This window comes from Camelus ferus, chromosome 19 (genome assembly GCF_009834535.1).
Source record: "Camelus ferus isolate YT-003-E chromosome 19, BCGSAC_Cfer_1.0, whole genome shotgun sequence".
In the NCBI taxonomy this organism is placed as follows: domain Eukaryota; kingdom Metazoa; phylum Chordata; class Mammalia; order Artiodactyla; family Camelidae; genus Camelus; species Camelus ferus.
This window is the reverse complement of record NC_045714.1, coordinates 6,015,776-6,035,144: the sequence shown is the minus strand read 5'-3', so window position 1 is coordinate 6,035,144 and position 19,369 is coordinate 6,015,776. Positions and strand designations below refer to the sequence as shown.

The 19,369-nt window shown below is 48.9% G+C and overlaps 1 protein-coding gene across 3 annotated transcripts in view; it reads left to right on the top strand.

Moving 5' to 3' along the window:
- RIPOR3 (RIPOR family member 3) overlaps positions 1-19,369 on the top strand; it is a 68,142-nt gene that overhangs the window by 2,886 nt on the left and 45,887 nt on the right. Inside the window, exon 2 of one of the 3 annotated variants that reach the window (XM_032461370.1) lies at positions 7,645-7,740. The exons of the other annotated variants lie outside the window; for them this stretch is intronic. The gene's annotated coding sequence lies outside the window, so the exon portion shown is untranslated. The remainder of the gene's footprint in view (positions 1-7,644; positions 7,741-19,369) is intronic. 3 annotated transcript variants of the gene reach the window in all.

Sequence of the window (19,369 nt, the reverse complement as noted above, 5' to 3'; positions counted from 1 at the left end):
ATTTGGTGAACTCGTTAAACAGAGCCATTATTAAAAATTAAACTTCATAAATTTATAATTGAATAAATTATATTAAAGACAAAGGCCATTAAGTACTCAAAACTCGACTTTCCATTTTTTTAAAGTACATGTTACTATTATCTGTGCTCCTGGGGTTATTCACGTCTGTTGTATCTGTCTGGTGGAAACACCCCGGAACAGTGTGCTATTGTGAATCTCTTTTTTAGTGACTTCAAGTTGGTAGCCTGAAGTTGGCCACGGTGGGAGTAATTACACTGTGGGAATTGGCCAGCAGTAGGCTCAGGGCTTGATTTATTGTTTTGTTGATTGTCTAGATCAACAGACAAAGTGATGTGGACAAAGAAAGGGAGAAAAATTTGATGCAGATGAAACATGAAAGTGTATCTCTCTGCTTGTTGCAATGGGAATAGCACCAAAATATCAAGGAAGTTGCTCACTTCATTGACAAACCAGGGAAGTTCCAACCTGTTCTTTGTTGGATCACTTTTGTCTTAGTCCTTAGAGACAGATATCAGTCAACATTCTGGAAAGAGCTACAGTCACTCATTCACTATAACCATAGTTGGCTACAGATACAAGAGTTGGGGGCAAAAAAATCAACAGAAATGTTCTATGTGAATCAACTGAGTATATGAAATTTACAAAAAAAGAATATTGTACATTTTATGTTTATTTGTAAGTTGTGTACCACACATCTTTTATGTCAATACACTTTATAGTAAACCTGAGTATATATGTGTATGTGTGCATGATGAGTGTGTAAGTGCATATTGTACATGCACGCATGCACACACACTTTTCCCTGGAGAAGCTGGTTGTTAAACCTTTACCAGCACACCACTGGCTCCACGGCATGTATGCTTGTGCCCAGGGTCTCAGGAATCCTGCCATGGTCCATTCTCAGCTCTCACCCAAAGGGATTCACACTCCAGGCACTGGGTCTTAGATACAATCCCTCAACTTCCTCCTCTCGCCTAAAACAAACCAACAGCCAAACCCCTCTCTCCTGCCCTGCGCACCGGAATGGATGCAGACTGGGTGGGGCAGATGTTATCTGCACCAGTTACATCCCAGGCCCCAGCTCAGGCAGTCCAAAGGCCCTGGGCCCTGCATTCGCAGCCCCTGCATTCACGGCTCCCCCTCTCCCGTATTCCAGACTCCCCCCAACACACATTTGTGGGGTGTTTCTGGTGTCCCATCAGGGGCAGCTGCCTGTTAATTTCATCCCATTTTGGGTCCCACTCCTGCCATCCTTGATTTTCATGTACAATTGCATGTTTCTCTAATCGAAACGGCGTCTTGGAACATGGAGGAGGACCAGCTAAGCCAAACCTATAGGAAAGTTCAGACAACTTTCTATTTTTAGAAAGCCTAGGAGCCAGGTGGGCCCTTTCCAGTCTCCCAGGCCGGCAAGCACGAGAGGAAAATATTTCTCATTCCCCAGTTTCGCCTTCTTATAGTCCCGGCCAAGGAGGAGGCCCAGGTGGGGACACTGGCTGCCTAGGAGAAGTGAGGCTGGGGTGGCAGGAAGCGAACCCTACCCACAGCAATTTTAAAATGAATTAAACAGGTTTTTAATATTTTTTTCTCTTTTCTTTTGCATGGTAGGAAGGGCAGCCCTGAGTTTAAATTTCAGTGGGTCCTACTGCAGGTAACCTATTCTTCTAGACTGTTCATTCAGTCGTATACATCATTTTAATTTTCAAGAATGAGGTCATTCTTATATTCTATTCCTCATCTTCCTTTTTTCACTTGATCATATACCCGGGTGTCTTTCCATGTTAGCACGGGATGCCCCTGGCCATTTCTTTCAATGCCTGCACAACAGAAGTCCCTGGAGGTTGTGAGAAGGGATCCATTTCGATAACCACATCTCTACTTTCTCACCAGGTCTCAAACTTTCTTGACTGCAAAACAGATGAGTAAAGGGGGAAGGGTATAGCTCAAGTGGTAGAGCGCATGCTTAGCACGCACAAGGTCCTGGGTTCAATCCCCAGTACCTCCTCTGAAAATAAATAAACCTAGTTACCTCCCCCCCACAAAAAAAACCATGAGTAGAGCCCAGCTGCTTCCACTTTTCAGTAAAAAAGACCTTCTATTGGCTCCACCCTCAACCTGTATCTGGAAGCTGACTGCTTCACATCACCTCCACTGCCCCACCCTGGTCCAAGTGGCTGTCATCTCTCCTCACTGATGTCTCTGCTTTTCCTCCTGCCTCTCCAATGGTCTGGTCTACACCTGTAGCCAGCGAGGTCCTGTTAAAAGGAAACTGGATTCTTCTCCTTATCTGCTCTGGACTCCCTCCTCCCTGTAGTCCTGGCTCCCTCGTCACCCCCTGTAAAAGGCAAAGTCCTAACCATGGCCGCAAAGCCCCACAGAATCTGGATTTCATCTCCCTTCTCTCCCCTTCGCTGCACTTGCTGTTCTCAGCTGTGCTGGGTACAGTACTGCCTCAGGACTTTTGCACTTGCTTTCCCCTCTGCCTGGGACATTCTCCAAACCTCCATGTGGCTCACTCTCTACCACTTATCATCTAATATACTATACATGATTTTTCTTTTAAGAAATATCCTCTACTAGAATATGAGTTTCCTGAAGGCAGGATTCTTATTTTTGGGACGGGGGTCTGTTTTGTTCAGTTCTGTATCCCACGGCAGGCACTCAGTTAAGACTTAGGGAAACATTTGTTTGCTAGGTTGCCAAGGGGTGACAAGGCAGTCAGACTGAATTAGGGTCACCAGGAACCTCTAGCCACACACATTTCATTTATGAATACCACATTTTAAAAGCCTGTGCTAATGAACCCAATGGCCACTCATCTGCATAAGAATGAGCATCTGTGGAATCAGGCATCCTCAGATGTGGCTGTCAGACTCACCCAAGCCCAGGTTCCAGGTGTTTCATGTGGCCCCAGCAGTCACCCTTCTTGTCTGTCTCGGGTGGGCTTGGAGGACCCTGCAAACAACCCCCTCTTTCTTACCTGAGTACAGATGAATCCGGGAGTCAGGCAGATGATGCGATGTGGATTCTGTTACTAGAACGTGGTGGCTGTTACCGTGTTGTCCCTTGAGTTGAATCCCCAACACCACACCCTAGCGCCGCTGGTAGCCCTCCGCTGAGCAGCGTGCCCAGCACTGCCTTCCAAACTCAATCACAGGGGAGAATGAGCAAGGGGAGGGGAAGACCCTGCAGGTGGAGCCAAGAGGAGGTGGGCTTAAGTGGTCCCTCCAAACTATTGGATGCCCCCACCCACCAGAGACCAAATCAGCTTAGACCCAGTTGGCAGCAGCAGGAACGGCCTAACGTCTTTTCTCATTTGCCCGGTGGCCCCCATTAAATCCCTGGTCCCCAAATCCAGGTCCAGAGAGCTTTCAAGTCTTTTAAAAAAAATGGACCTCCAGCAGGATTGAATTAATCACAACCCAGGTAAAAGACACGCCTGTGGCCCCCTTACTGTTTCATCTAAAAGTCTCACTATAGCTATTCGTAAAATAAAACACACCTGCACACCCACTGCTCAAGCCCTGAACGAGACTTCGAAGATTATTTATAACCATGTGCTCCTTCCCACTGTGGTAGCAACTATCTTAAATTTTGTGTTGACCTTTCCCTTGGTTTTTTTAAAAAAAAGTAGTAAGATATCCAGAATATAACATTTACCATGGTAACCATTTTCAAGAATACAATTCAGTGGCATTTAGTACACTCCCAATAGTGTGCGGCCATCACCACCATCCATCACCAGAACTGTTTAATTCTCCCGATTTCCCTTGTTAAAAAAAAAAAGTATTATCACTCACATATTGATGCCAAAATAATATATTATTTACTTTTACTTATTTTTGAACTTTATAAAAAGTTCTGTTGTCTTCTGGCACTTCTATTTTCTTAAAGCATTTTATCACTAAAATGAATCCATATGGCTGCACACTGCTTACTGCTGATCCATTTTCACTGCTGTATACTATTTTGTGATATCCCAGAATTTGTTGTCTATGTCTGTTGGCATTTGGGTTGCTTGTACCTGTCTGTTTCTTTGCTGTGATAAAGAATAGAGCTTTGAGCAATCTTGTCCTAGTACGTTCCTGCTAGTGTGTGTCTCAGATGTGAACCCAGGAGAAGAACTGCTAAGTCAGAGGGAATATGAAATAATCCACTGTTTTCCAATGTGGCTGTACCAGTTCACACTCACCCTCCACCATGTAGCATCTGTCAGATGTCTTACGTTTTGCCACTCAAATGAGTGGAATTTCCCCTGGGTCTCTGTCACCGCCACCACATGGACAGGCCGGGCTGCCATTGACGGTCCCTCCAGGTCTGAGAACACCCCAAAGCCTCAAGTGGGCTGTGGGTTTGTGATGTGCCACAACTTCCTGGTATGGCTGCTTGTGGAGGAGAACCAGGCCCAACAGCTGTGCTGCAGGAAGGAAAATGTGGGGTGGGGATTACAGCCCTTGCCCTGATGGCATCGGCCTCTCTTTCCTCCCCTCCACCAGCCTTTATTTAGTCTGATTCTCACCACGTGTGGGAAATAGTGTGGTGGGGGTAGGGGAAATCTTCACTCCATGACAGGCCCTATTCCACACACTTTACAGTTATTTCTGTTAGTTCATTCAACCTCCAGATCCAGCAGTTGGAGGTGCTCTTATAAACCCCACTTCACAGATCTGGGAACTGAAGAACAGAGAGGTTTAGTAACTTGCCTGTAATCACACAGGTAGTAAATGGCAAAGCTGGGTTTGGATCCAGCTGCTCTGGCTTCTTCTGGAGTTTATGCCCCACCTTGGTAGTGCCTAGCTGTTAAGAGTCACAAACTCTTCAGTCCTACAGACCTAGATTCAAATCCTGGATCCCCTACCCATATGCTGTGTGACTCTGGGCAAATGACTTCACCTCTCTGCATCTCTAAAATGGCAAGAGCTCTCTTTTCCAGAAGCCGTATTCAATGTTTCTTTCTAGGGCCTTATTGTTTCTTGTCGGGCTGGACACCCATTCTGGAAATACCCCTGGAATATGCTCATTGGCTTAAGCAACTGCCCAGGCTCATCCTTGGAGCTGAGGGGGAGTCAATTCCACCCAAACTGGTGTCAGCGAATCAAGGCCCAGGGCGCCCCAAAGCCAACTGCTGTTGTTGGAAGGAGGGAAGCTGTGCAGGGCAACAGGGGTGCACGTGTTCAGGCTGGGCTGGTTTGGCCATTGACCTTGGTGACCATCTTATTGCAAGAAAGGCCAACCTGGCTGTGTGGTCACCGAGACAGGCCACCCCTGGCCTCATCTGTGTGAGGCTCGGGCCGTTGTATACATCACGTCTGGAATACCTATTCTGAAGGGTGATTCCCAGGGATAAAGCATGTTTATACGTTTTTGGGGGCGAAAAATTCCATTTCTGTTGCCAGTTAGCTCTGCTTGAGAACAGCTTTTCTCAACATCAACATGTTGGCTGCCCAGGCTCGAGTTCTGTTGATTAGCTCAAAGTGGGGGGAAAAAAGTGCTTTTTCTTTCCTTCCTCCACCCCCGACCATGATAGCCGGCTGTTAGTGATGAAAGGGGTCCTGGGGATCATTTAGTTTTCCTTGTCATGACTCCAGGAAAGGCTATGAAAATCAGCAGCAGCCCTGCTGGCCATAATTGGCTGTAGGGGGAAGTTGGCTACCGCAGCGTCCGAGTGATCAGAATCCGCTTCAGACGAGGGGGGCTCGGTTAAGCCTCTTCTAACTGCACCTGCTCCCCCAGGCCCGGTGCGGGGCGGAAAATGCTGAAGGTTGTCGGCATGTCTCTCTTTCTTCCCAGGTTCCAGGGAGCTCCTGGAGGTGGGACTCTTGGCAAGATGGAGAAGCTGTAAGGCTGTGTGCAGACTGGTTTTGAGCGGGCCTCTGACGCCCACTGCCTGCACCAAATCCCAGCTCCACTGTTCGTAGGCACGAGCCGTGGACCTGGGACTTAAAGCTCGGTGCCTCACTTTCCTCATTTAAAGTGATGGTCACGGTCCCTCCTCCTGGGATTGCTGTAAGGACCAAATGATTGCATACACTTGGAAGAGGCCCTGACCACGTGCAAAGTCCTTCATAAATGTCAGTTTTTATTATTTACTCAGGACCCTCCCACTCTTCCTCCACTGACACTTGAGTCATATGTGGTTGTGCCAAAGTATTTTAACCCAGTCCTCTGTTGATGGATGTGAGATCATTCCAATCTTTTGTGATTGCAAATTATGCTGCATTGAATAACCTGTAGCTTTGTGTACCCAGCCCTCCCCTAAGGTATGTGAACCCTGTGATAACCTTGGCTCTGGATTTTCCTCCCTGGGGCCTGCAGAATAAGGAGAGGTGTGTGGGCAAAGGGCTGGCCCCAGGCTGGCATGCGGACAGGCCTGTAGGGCAGGGCAGGGTCAGGCCCTCCTCAGCCAGGCAGGACAGATTCCTCCTGAGTCCCTCAGGGGAGTGAGGCCTCCAGGTTCCTGGCAAATGCCCAAGGTGGTCTGAAAAGAGAAAAATCTGTGCCACGCAGGTTCTGCCCATCCTTTTCGATCATCTTCCTCCAGGAAGCCCCCTGGGATCTCTGTTGGCTGTCTCTGCATGGATTTAGCACCATGATGTCCAGATCTCCTTTTGGTGGGTGGGAGCACAAAACCTTAAGATGAGGAGTCCAGAGGGTTGGATTTTGGTCCTGACTTCTTAGCCCTCCTACCCACGTAACCCCTGGACCTCCATGTCCTCATCTGTCTGAGCAGAACAATAATAATAATCATAACAACATCTCAGGAACGTCTTGGGAGGTCTCAGTGATGTAACACGTGTGGAGTGTTTGACCCTGTGTCAGGCACAAGAAACACCAGCTCGTGATAGGAATGGCACACCTGACGGGAGGGTCTAGGTTCACCTCCCCCGCTGGGCCGTGGGGACTTGCGGGCAGCAGTGGCTGATCTGGAATCAAGTATGAAGGGAGTCCAACAGAACAGAGTGTCCTTGAGCAAGTCGTGCTCCCTCTGGGCTGAGTTTTCTCTCGAACACTGGGGTTCTGATACCTATCTTGTCGTTTGTTGAGAATTAAATGAGGCAAAGCATATATACTTTTCTTTCCCCCTAGCAAATACTCAGTAAATGCTGCTGATTGCTGGCATCATTAATCTTCAGTGTTAACAGTTGCAAATATCCACCCTAGAAACCGTCACAACATTGTGCATGCAGTTGGTACTTAGCATATCAAATGGATTGACTGACAGGGCCAAGCCCACTTGTTATAAAGTGGGGTCTGGGGGAGGCACTGATGGAAAGACCCATTGATCGTGTCGTTGACCCCCTTAGAGAAAATAGAGGAAAACAGGCTAATATGACCTGACCTGGGGTTATGCCATCTGCTGGTGGCTAACTCTGTGGGATGCTAGACCAGGCATTAGCACCCCCACTTTACAGATAAGAAAACTGGGACCCAGAGAGGGGAGAGCCTCACCCCGCACCCACGGCCACCACACAGCACAGCAGGAGCCAACGCACTTCTCCTGACTCTCAGGGCAGTGGGCTTCACCCTGACCCTCAGCCCCGTACAGGAAATAGACGGTGGGGGTAGATACAGTGTCCCTTGTGGCCAGAGCCCTTGTACATTTCTGACATTTTTTCATCTTAGGACAAAGGGTGAAGAAACTCAGATGAACTGTCCCTGTTTCCTTGTGGGCAAACACTCCTGACCTGGGGTGAGGGATCTTTGCTGCTGGATTGGACTGTAAGTGTGGTTTCGCCTGTACTTCCCCCATCCTGGGTACCTGACTGCTTAGCAGCAGTGATGGTAGAAAGTCCAGGTAGGGTAAATCCAGAGATGACCTTAAGAATTACGGGTATCTGATGGGCCAGAGGGGCCCCTGCACCGTGGAGGCTGGCCCTGGAAGCCTGCCCGGTTTGCTGTCGGACCTAGCCTGAACAAGAGACTTCCCTCATATAGCCTTCTTCTGTGTGTCCTCTCCTCTTGGAAGGACACCAGTCACTGGTTTTAGGGCCACCCTAACCCAGTATGACCTCATCTTAGCTAATTACATCTGCAAAGACTATTTTCAAATAAGGTCATATTCTAAGTCTCTGGGTAGACATGACTTTGGTGGGGAACACCATTCAACACACGACCCCACCTACTGGCCATTATGAACACCCTGCCCACCATGTACCTACTATGTGCCGGGTGGTTCTCCGAGCTTCTTTTATTCCTTCCCCTGTTCGGCCCTCTCGGCAGTCTTGTGAAACAGTTCTATGATTATCTGTTTCAGGCCCAGAGAGGTGAACTGGCTTGCCCCAGGTCACACAGCTGGTAAATAGCAAAGCTGGGCTTTAGAACCTTTTCTTTCTGACTCCAAAGCTGGGAAGGTTTGGAGACCCTCTAATCCCACCCCGAGACTTTGGGGTCACGGTATTTTCTGTCCCAAAATCCCAGCCATCAGAGATAGGCTTGCTCCCTGCCCTCACCTCTCTCCAGACACATCTCCCTGAGAGAGCCTATAAAAAGGGTAGGGAGGGAAATCCTGTCTTTACCGTGGTTGTGCTCTGCCTCGGGTCTCTGGTGCCCGGGTCTCCTGTGGGTAGGAAGCTGGCATGTCCCCCGTGCATGTAAGAGCCTTTCAGAGGCAGACATGTCATCCCTGACATCTGGGAACATTTTAGGAGTCTTGACTGGGGGTAAAAAATTGTAAAATGGTCCATTAAGGTGTGATTTATTCGTCATTGAGACGATGCTATTAAATGCTTGCAAAGTGATTCACTCTGTTGGGTCAACAAGCCACGACTTCTCGGCCAGGTCCGGCCACCGCCTCGCAGCGTCGGTGAGGCTGCTTCTTTGATGGTGAGGGGAGGTGGGGGCCTGGTGGGGCTGGACTGGGGCCTAGGGGAGACAAGTGAGCACGCGGCCAGATGACGTACCTTTTGTCATGCCTGTGCCACGGCCGTGGAAAAGAACTTGCTTTGGCTAACGGAAGATGTGTGCAGTTAGGAGTCGGGAAAGAAAAATTGTAATTTCCAACAAATGGGGCTTTGCAGCCAGGAAACAGTTGCTCTGTCAGCACGGAGACGGTGAGGGGGTTGGAGCCCCTGGGGAGATCAGGGTCCCTCCACCCCCTGAAAGACAAAGCCAGCCTGCAGCACTTAGCGAGGGGCGATTGGCAAGGGCTGGTGAGTATTTAGGGGTCAGACGCATCGCAGACTCCTGGGTTCAGATCCTACCTCCTCCTTAGACAGCCCTGCTGTAAGATAGAAACTTCACACAATCTACCCTGGGGGCTTGCAGGGATTCCCTGAGCTAAGGCAGAGAGCGAGTTCTCATTAATGTTAACCACTGCTGTCAGGACCAGGAGAGGTGCGGGGCTGGCTGCATGTGGAGAACAGCCCAGGCCAGGACAAGAGAGAAGCAGCGCCATGGCCTTCGCGCTGCAGCTCTAGGGCCGGGCTCCTCACTGCCCGCTGGACACTGGGCAGGAGCCTTCCGCTAGTACCTGCCCCTCAGGCAACTGGGAGACCAGTGCTGGTGTTGGTTGTCACCCAGCTTGGGTGGCCCACATACACAGCATCTAAGAAGCTGTGGGGTCAGCTGGAATGGGGAGGACCCAGGAGGATAGCTGGGTAGGTAGTGGGGGGACCATATCTGACACAGGTGAGTTGCCCGTGGGCTGGCGGCATATCCATGCCGTGGACATCAAAGGTCTGATTCACACCCCCAATATAGGGGTGAGGGAAGGACAGACAATGGCCACGTGGCCCCTGTGGCCCTTCTGCTCAGGTGGCTCCAATCCCAGTTGAGCTGGGGGGACAGACATGCATCTCTATGCTCAGTCAGCCTCGGGTGGGGGAGGGGGTGGGGGTGGGAAAGTGTCAGATCTGAGGCCAGCTCTGGTTCAGGGGTGGGGTCACACAGACTTGGGGTGAGGAGCATCGGCCATCATGCTCACACAGGCTCCCAGGTCCTGTGAGGGACCTCCAGGCTGAAAGTCTGCTCTCCTGACCTGGAGTCAGGCATCTGTTACTCAGTAAGACTGAGGCCTGACCCCTCCCCTCTGTCCCCATCGCCCCCTGGTCTGACTGTCCAGCGGCTGGGGCCAGGCTGTGGCAATCGTGCCAGCTGGCTGCCACTCTTACACGAAGGCCAGTTTCTGGAGCTATCAGATGCTGTGGCTGTCAGCTTGTGTATCTCCACGGCGCCAAGCCTGGCTAGCTTTTGGGCAACAGCAGCCCCGGGGGGAACATAACCCCTGAAGGAGGGATGGCAGAACCCAGCAGGAGGGCAGTGGGGGGAGGGCAAGGGATGCTGGGCGCCCTGCTGTAGGCAGCTCTGGGCACATGTCCCTTGGAGCCCAGCATGTGAACCCGGGAGCCCCCGAGTCCATCCTTTTCACTGCTACCCTCCTCCATCCCCTGTCCTCTCTGGGCTGGGAGAAGAGGGGCAGGCAGCTGCCCTCGCTTCCTCTATAGGGGCTCCTCCAGCTGTGGTTAGCAAGCCTGGGGTCCCTTTCTCGACAATTTGGGAAATCTCTATGCCTTTGCTGTGTTCACTGGGAACTAAGGGACTTTTAAAAAATGTTTTCTCACAATGGAGGTTTTTCAGTCTACCTTCTCGTGGCAAAATCTGTCTTAGTGGTGAGGAACTGCGTACTGGTCATGGTCCTGCTCTTCATTCCTCTGTACGAATCCACATCTTCCCCGGGCAGACAGATGTCCGAGGATCAGGAGGCGGAGGGCTGTTTCCCCAGAAAGGCAGAGAGGAAAGCACAGTAATATTTTTCAAACTATTACCTGTGACAGGAACGATCCCACACTGAATTAGTCACGGCTGCGGTGAACGTGCTGCCGGAGACACACGCGGAGCCACGGGGTGTGTAATAGCTGTCTCAGCCAGTTCAGGCCGCGTGACGAGGTACCAGAGACCAGGTGGTCAGAGCCATGGGCACAGCACATCCCTGTCCACAGACTCTGCCACCCAGCAGAGGCCCGGCCTCAGGTTCCCCACCCAGGAAGAAAAAGATCAATCTGTCACCTCTGAAAGGATGGAGCAGACAGTTCTCCAGGGGCTGACCCTGGATGCTGAAAAAGGCACATCTCAAACTAGGGTGGCCAGGGAGAGCAGGTCAGGACCATCCAGGTGGAATGATGCAGGCATCCCAAACACACTCCTCTCTCTTCTCCATCCTCCTTCCTTCCCACCCCTATCTGAGCTGATCTAAATGAGAATGACATGAATACTAATACTCTAACGTCCACTTCCTGTGTCAGCCATGGGGCAAATGTATAACATCGAATTCTCAGAGACAGCCTTACACAGTGAATAGTATTATTACCCCCATTTTACAGAGAGGAAAACTGAGGCTCAGAGAGGTCAAGCAACTTGCCCATGGTGACATAGTGAGAATGTGGCCGGCTTGGATTTGTCCCCAGGTCTGTCTGACTCCAAAGCCTCTGCTATCCTCCCATCGCCGCTGTACCATGCAGGCTCCTGGATGGGGGTTCGGGGGTGGGGGGAAAAGGAATTTGCCCCAGAAAAAATTTTAAGAGCTGGACTCCAGAAACTCCCAGAGCTGTTAGTTCTGTGTCATGCTCCATGCCCTCCCTGGCACTGTGAAGGAGCCAGACCCGTGAGCTGAGCTGCGGGGAGGATACATAAAGAACTTAAAGCAGAAACCCAGTTTTGAAATGTTCTAGGACAAGGCAGGGAAGTGTCCTTTGGGATTGGGGTGGAGGTTTCAGTCCATTTAACTGGTGGCAACGGGGGTGGAGGGATGTTAACTTTGCTAGTTGATGATAAATTTTCTCTCCCAAGGGTATTTATGATTTATGCTTATGTTTTTAAACAAAATTCAACCAAGCTAGGCTCAGCGTCCCAGGAAGCTAAGGAGACGGCATTCAGGAAAACTTTGTTTTAGGGGGAATAAAAGGATATTCCAGACAATTTGCCTCCTTTTGGACTCTCCTCATCCAAAGCAGAGGCCATCTTATCACAAAGACCCCTCAGGAGGGGTCTTCCAGGCACCAACATCTGAAGAAATTGGTGTCCTGTCTCTGCATTCTAGGCTTCTTGTCTTGGCCGGATCAAAGGGAAAAAACAAAAACAAACGCCCAGATGTTCCCACTGTCGTATTAGCCAAAGCCTTTTTTCAGTCCCCATTCTGGGGCCTGGCTGGGAAAAAGAATCTGTGCGTTAGGACTCTGAGTTAATGTGATGAAACCCTGATTCATACCGCCTCAAGCAAAAAAGAGAATGTATTGGCTCACATAATTGAAAAGTCTAGGATTAAGCACAGCTTCAGGTATGGCTGGATCCAGTGGGATGGATAGCAGTGGGGAATCTGATATTCAGTGACCTGGCCTGGAGATTTCCTTGACTAAACCAGCCATGGTGGCTGTAAGGATGTGGTGGTCTGAATGGGCCTCGATGCTGTGCACTGAAAAGTGGTAAGGGCTTGTTCATAAGAAACCCTTGCTGCTATTAGAAGAAAAGTCAGATTTAACAGAGATCTTCTTAGGTTCTGTGTGATCCAATGAGCTCTTAAGACTCTGAGCCATTCCCAGCTTCAAGGAACCTTATAGGGCATTTGGGTTGGGCTGGCAAATGTGTGTTGCCAAAATACCATTCTTCCCTGTCCTTCAATTCATGGCAGACACTGATAATGGATCGCAGCCCCCTTTCCTAGGGAGCCTCAGGATCCATCTCAATACTGCATTGGAAGCAATCCGTATCCCCCAGTTGGTGTCAGAACAGGAGCCCAAATGATTTGCAATTTCTGTTCTAAGCCGATGGAGACAAGGAAACCAAAGCACTGAGAGTTGGAGTGCTCTGCCCCGTGTCATGCAGGAACTCAGGGAGCAAACCCTCCTGACTCCCGGCCAGCCTCCTTTCCTGTGGGATTCGGCCTGATTTGAGCATTGATTGAGAGGAGGTCTGTCCCTCAGTGGAGATTTCCACTCCAGACAGCTGCTACACGAGGGAGAGAAATGATCCCAGGTCAGAGGAAAGCCAGCAAGCTCGGCTGCAGGCCTGGCTCTTGCTGAGAACACGGCCTGGAGCTGAGTGCAGCGCGGCAGGCGGGGGTGCGGGACAATTCGTGGGGAACCCACCAGTCAAACCATCTGTCCACCCGCAGAGATCTCAGCCAGCTTTATGGCGCCCTACCTTAAACAGAATAACACCCGGTAACGCGCTCTACTAGACACGCATTTTCAGTGGGGAGGATGCTGAAGTTACCCCTCCTGGGGATGGGGGTCAAGGTTGTCTTAGAGCGAGGGAGGAATGGCTGGCAACCAGTCTCAGGAAGCCGCAAAGTGGAGAGTAAGCCCTGACATAGTTATCATTCTCCCGGCTCAGCCTTACCCGATCAGAGGAAGAAAATACATGCCAAACAGCCAGCTGATTATTTGGCTGTCGGAGAGCACTGAGTCCGCTGACGTGCTGACCTCAAGAAGCCTCTTGTGATATACGGGATATGAACTTAATAATTTTAGCGGGCTGACATTGGGCCCGCCATGTGCCTCTCACAAAGCCAAGAGCTTTGCATGCATTATCTTAATTCAAATCCACAAGACAACCCTGAGAAGGAGGTGGGTTTTCCCTATGAACAGACGCTAACTGCAGGCTTGAAGAGAGGGAGATGCGCTGCCCACGGCCACCCTCGAGTGAGAGCAGAGCCGGGCTCTGAGTCAGGCCTGCCTGGCCCTAGTTCTGACTGAGCCGCACTCTGTGTGAAGAGGAACGGAACAGAATACATGAGCCATTTGAGAGCCATTAAGCCTGCTGGCCCAGCAGCAGCATGCCAGGTGCCGGCAGGGTCGTTTCCAGAAAGTGTGCATTGGGAAAATGTCACCAGGGAGGCTGAATAACGTGCATAAATGCCTGTCGTGACTCCCTCATTTAAGCTCGTGGCCCACAGAGAGGTGCAGTTGGTTTGAAAACTTCTGGCCTGGAACAAGCCCCCCATTGTACAGTGAGAACACTGAGGCTCAGGAAGGAGAACTGACTTCCCCCAAGTTGCACGGCCATGAGCAGGGGGGCTAGGACTTGAATCTGTCTCCGGGTCCTGGTTCAGCTGACTCCCCTGGGGGCCCATGAGAAACGGGAGGTACCAAATGGTGGAAGGGCAGTGATGGAGCTTCCGAGAGGAGGGTCCCAGGGGAAACATCTAGCGGTGTTGAGGCTCCCCGCCTACAACACCCCCGGGGGGTGGGCCTGCAGTGATTACAGCAGCGTCTATGACGTCCACCCCCTGGGCTCAAACCCAGGCCCGGGCCCTGGCTCTTAACAAGCACCCAATTTCACTGATGTGGCCAATTATTATTGCTTCTTTATTTCCTTTGGAAATTTACTTTTAATTCGTTTTGGCTTTCCCCATCCTCAGGGGGTCCGGCCCTAATCAAGGCAGCCCTGACTGATGACAGAAGCAGATGCTCCCAGGTAGGCTGGACACACCTACGCCTCCAGTGGGTCTGGCAGAGGCTGGGGGAAGAAGCAAGTTTGTGGCTAATCCTTTTCCTCATCAGCAGTCAGCTCCTTGGAGCCTCTAGGGGGGCTGTTGATTGCGGAACCAGCTGGAAGGGAAATGCGAGGGCAGATGTGGCCACAGCAAAAGGCCTGCCGTCGGCAGAACTTCACTGCAGTGAACTGGGAAAGGTGCCATACCTGGAGCCCAACAGATGCAGGTTCACACCCCAGAACCAGCACTCACCGCACAGCCACTTTGCCTGGATGAGACTCGCTTTACCCCCAGGAGTGCCCCGAGCGCTGGGTCACTGCCTGCTGAGTGAATGCTGTTCATCCCCATTGTCAGCTGAACTCACTGTGGACAACAGCTGTGCTGCGGGGGCCCAAGGGAAATGGAAGACATATTTCTGCCCCTTCTCTCCCAGGCCCCTGACCTGCCCTTCCGCCTCAGGAGTTCCTGGCTTCACCCTTTGTCCAGACCTCCAGAGAGATTCTGATAACAGCAGTTCTGAGGCTGAGAAGGGGTCGTTGTGAGGACAGCGTGTTCCTGCAGCAAAGTCCTAACCTCCTTCCCCCTCCTCCAAGTGCTTCAGACCAGAAAAGGGGAACTTGCCACTTGGGACATAGCTTTGAACCCTAGCTCTCCCAAAGGGCTTCTACCCGCTTTAATGTGGTGTATTTGGGTTCTATGGATCATAAATCAGGTAACAATTCCGGGTAAAAAGGGGATGCCTTGGGAGGTTATAGAGATGTTCCTTTTGGCTATACAAAACAAGCAAGCAAACACCAAAACCCAGAAAGCCTAATAAAACTAATTTGAAGAAAGATTTGTTGGCTTATATGGTGGAAAATTTCCAGCAGTAGGGTGTGTTTCAGGTGAAGTGTGATCCAGCCGCTCAACACTCCAGACTGCCACAGCACCTGTCCCTTTTCCATATACACCTGTATGCAAGTGCCCCCAGAATGGCCATTCCAACTCCAAATATCCATGATCCTTCAACCCAAGTATCTCCACCAAACAAAAATGTCCCTCCCTGTCTCTTCATTTGTATTTTTGAGGGAGGGAGTCGGAGGTCCAGGCTCATGCTTTCAGGCCAAGCACCAGAAATTGTATATTTCTGGCCGGTGAGTGGACCTTCTCTTCTAGGTCCCGTGTCCAATGCTTGTTCGATCATCAATGGCCAGACCACATGGGTCACAGGCTGTGCCAACCCAGGGGAGGTAGGATGTCTGAGAAGGGGTCATGGACCAGTCAGCCACTGTAATACCTTCCCAGTGAAGAGGGGACTCATGGGCTGGGGTCTATGAGTCCCCAAAGACTCTGTGATTCCTCCTGGCCTGAGAGAGACTATCTGAAGACTCTTATTTTGTTCTAATTAGTAATTTTAGGAAAATTGTAAGATTGGTTCTGCTTAGAAGTGTTTTTCTTCCCCCTAGCTATGTCTCATGGCATCACCATGCATCTTCAGAACTGCTTCATCTCCCTCATTGATTTGAGTCCATTAGGGAGGAGAAATCAGTTAGTTCAGGAAATAGTTTTAATCACTGTTCCTGGGAAATCGGTTTGTAATCACAGGCCTACCGTCAATAAGCCCAGGATTAGTCTCAGGTGGCTGTTGGCAGGCAGCTGGGCTGCTTCTCCAAACAAACTCTGCATTATTACTTTCATACCAGGAAAAAGGTTTGATCTTCAAAACAATGCACCTATGTCATTGATTAGGCTGGAAGAACTTGTTTGGCCAAATTTAGAACCCACAAGAAGGTCAGAGAATAAATATAGAACTGAACTCCGAGCCTTGAGCGCCAGCAGCTCCGTCTGGCACTGGGTGCTTGCTAACTCCACCTTCTACCTTGAGTTTGGTCGAATTTTTCCCTCTGACTCTGAGTCCACAGAATTCTTGCAGGATAACGTAGTCTTTCAGGGCACAACCTGGAGTCTAAACCTGTCTCTACTACTTCACAAGCTGTGTGACTCCAGGAATGTTGTCCATTTGTGACTGGTTTCTTTCACTCAGCATAATGTCTTCAGGGTTCATCCATCTTGGAGCGTGTGTCAGAGTTGCTTTCCTTTTTAAAGATGAAGAATATTCTATTGTATGGATAGACTGCATTTTGTTTACCCATTCATCTGTCAGTGGACACTTGGGTTTCGTCCACCTTTTGGCTGCTGTGAACCATGCTGCTATGAACACAGGTGTACAGATATCTGTCCAAGTGCCTGCTCTCACTTCTTACCCAGAATGTGAATAAGATATTTTATGGAGAGCCCTTACTTAGCCTGTGCATAAAATCCGTAATAGAAACATAGTGGGTGAAATTTTAAAAATGCAAATTAAAGAATGAGATGACATTTTTGGCCTGTCAAATTAACAACAACTAAAAGGTAATAATCCTCAATGCAGCTGGGACACAGTGAGATGACTGTGGGTAATCCTTCTGGAAACAACTTGCAGTGCTAAACATGACATATTAAGGTTCTTGGAAGTGTTCATACCATTTGATCCAATAATTCCACTTCTGAGAATTCTTCCTAAAGAACCTCAAATGCAGATCAAGGTTTAACCCTGGAGAAGTTTGTCAAAGCAATCTTTGTAACATTGTGGACACAATCTCTGTTTCTATCCATAGGGAACAGTGAACAGAATAATGCTAGTATAGCCCTGCAACGGACAATTTTGTAGTCATAAAAAATGTTTATGAGAACAGTGAACTGAGAAAACAAAACATGCTCTATTCTTTCACGGAAAAGAAGGTATAAACACTGTATATATTGATCCTATAAAAATAACTACTATTTATTGAGCATGTACTTTGTGCCAGAAACACTGCTAAGTTCCTAAGGAACCTTCTTGTTTACTTCTTGCAACAACCCCAAAAGATGGGCACTATTATTACTCCATTTTACAGATGAGGAAACAGAGGTTCCAAGTGGTGAGGTGACTCTCAGGGTCACAATAGCCAGCAAGTGGCAGAGCTGGGATTCCAACCTAGACCCCTCGGTTCCAGTGAGTAGAGAGGAATGGGAAGAACATGGTGCACTGAGGGAAAGTCGTGGCTCCTTGGAAGAGTAGGAGTGAGTTAGTGACACTTTCTACCAATGCTTGTTGTACTTTCCCCCCACAAACAATGGGTGGGGAGGAAGAGCATATTAGGTATGAGGGGAAGGAAAGAAGCAATTCCCTCTTGCACATAGGCAGCTTTGAAGGTAAAACCACCAGGTCTTCTATTGCATGCCACGAACTCAGTTTGTGTCCTTTTCTTTTTTTTTTTTTTTTTCTGGTTAAAGTAGAGCAGAGTGTCCTGACTGTTTTCTGGCTGATTGCTTAATAATTGTGGACACGACACACACACACACACACACACGACAAAAGAGGAGACAAAACCCAGCAGCAGCCAAGACTCTGCTAGATCGATGCAGACTGTTACAGGCACAGCTCTCCAAAAAGCAGAGCTCAGTGAAATAAATATTTTTCCTGTGAGAAGAGGCTTAAGTCGGCGATCTTAACAACCCCCCAATTCATTCCAGATCCTCTCAAGGCGGCTGGCGTCAGTGCATCCATCTTGATGTACTTAGGATCCCTTAGTAACTGCAGTGCCTGTGTGTCTGGCTGGCTCCTCTGGCTCGGCAGTGTGCCGGGGTGCTGGGCAGGAGGGCCAGGAGGAGTCTGGCCCTGGGGAACGTTCTCCACACTGCTCAAGCTCCCCACAACTTCTTGGGGTCCTCAATTTTCTTTTCCTGGTAAACCATCACTATTTAATTTAAACTGGAGGCCTGAGAATTCAAGCTCTTTTCTTGGCAAAGACTTCATTCCTTTGGTCCTAGAGACAGTCTGTGGGAAGAATTTAGAATCAAGGACTGAAAACATGTCCACATGAAGAAGTCTGGGTTATCTCAAAAAATGGAGAGCGTTCAATATCGCTAATTATCAGAAATGCAAATCAAAACTGCAGTGAGGTATCGCCTCACACCGGTCAGAATGGCCATCATTCAAGAGTCTACAAACGATAAACGCTGGAGAGGGTGTGGAGAAAAGGGAACACTGCTGGTGGGAATGTAGTTTGGTGCAGCCATTATGGAAAATGGTGTGGAGAACCCTCAAAAAACTAAAAATAGACTTAACATATGATCCAGCAATCCCACTCCTGGGCATATATCGGGAAGGAACTCTAGTTCGAAAAGACACATGCCCCCCTGGGTTCATAGCAGCACTATATACAATAGCCAAGACATAGAAACAACCTAAATGTCCATCAACAGGTGACTGGATGAAGAAGTTACTGTTTATTTATAAAATAGAATGCTACTCGCCATAGAAAAGAATAAAATAATGCCATTTGCAGCAACATGGATGGACCCAGAGATCGTCATTTTAAGTGAAATAAGCCAGAAAGAGAAAGAAAAATACCATATGATATCACTCATACATGGAATCTAAAAAAAAAGAACTTATTTACAAAACAGAAACAGACTCATAGACATAGAAAACAAACTTATGTTTACCAAGGGGAAAAGGGGGCTGGGAAGGGATAAATTGGGAGTTCAAGATTTGAAGACACTACTGTATATAAAACAGAGAAACGAGTTTTTTTCTGTATAGCAGAGGGAACTATATTCAATGTCTTGTAGTAACCTATAATGAAAAAGAATATATGTATGTATATGTATGACTAAAGCATTGTGAGGTACATCAGAAATTGACAAGACATTGTAAACTGACTATACTGCAATTAAAAAAACAGAAAAAAAAATGAGAGTGTCACTACCCAGGCAAAAATGTACTGATTGATTAATTCATTCACTCACTTGCTCACTCAACAATTATTTATTGGGTCATCTCCTATGGATAGGATTTGATACAAAGCTAGTGCAAGACAGTACAAAGCCACTGGAGATTCAAGATTCATCCATCCA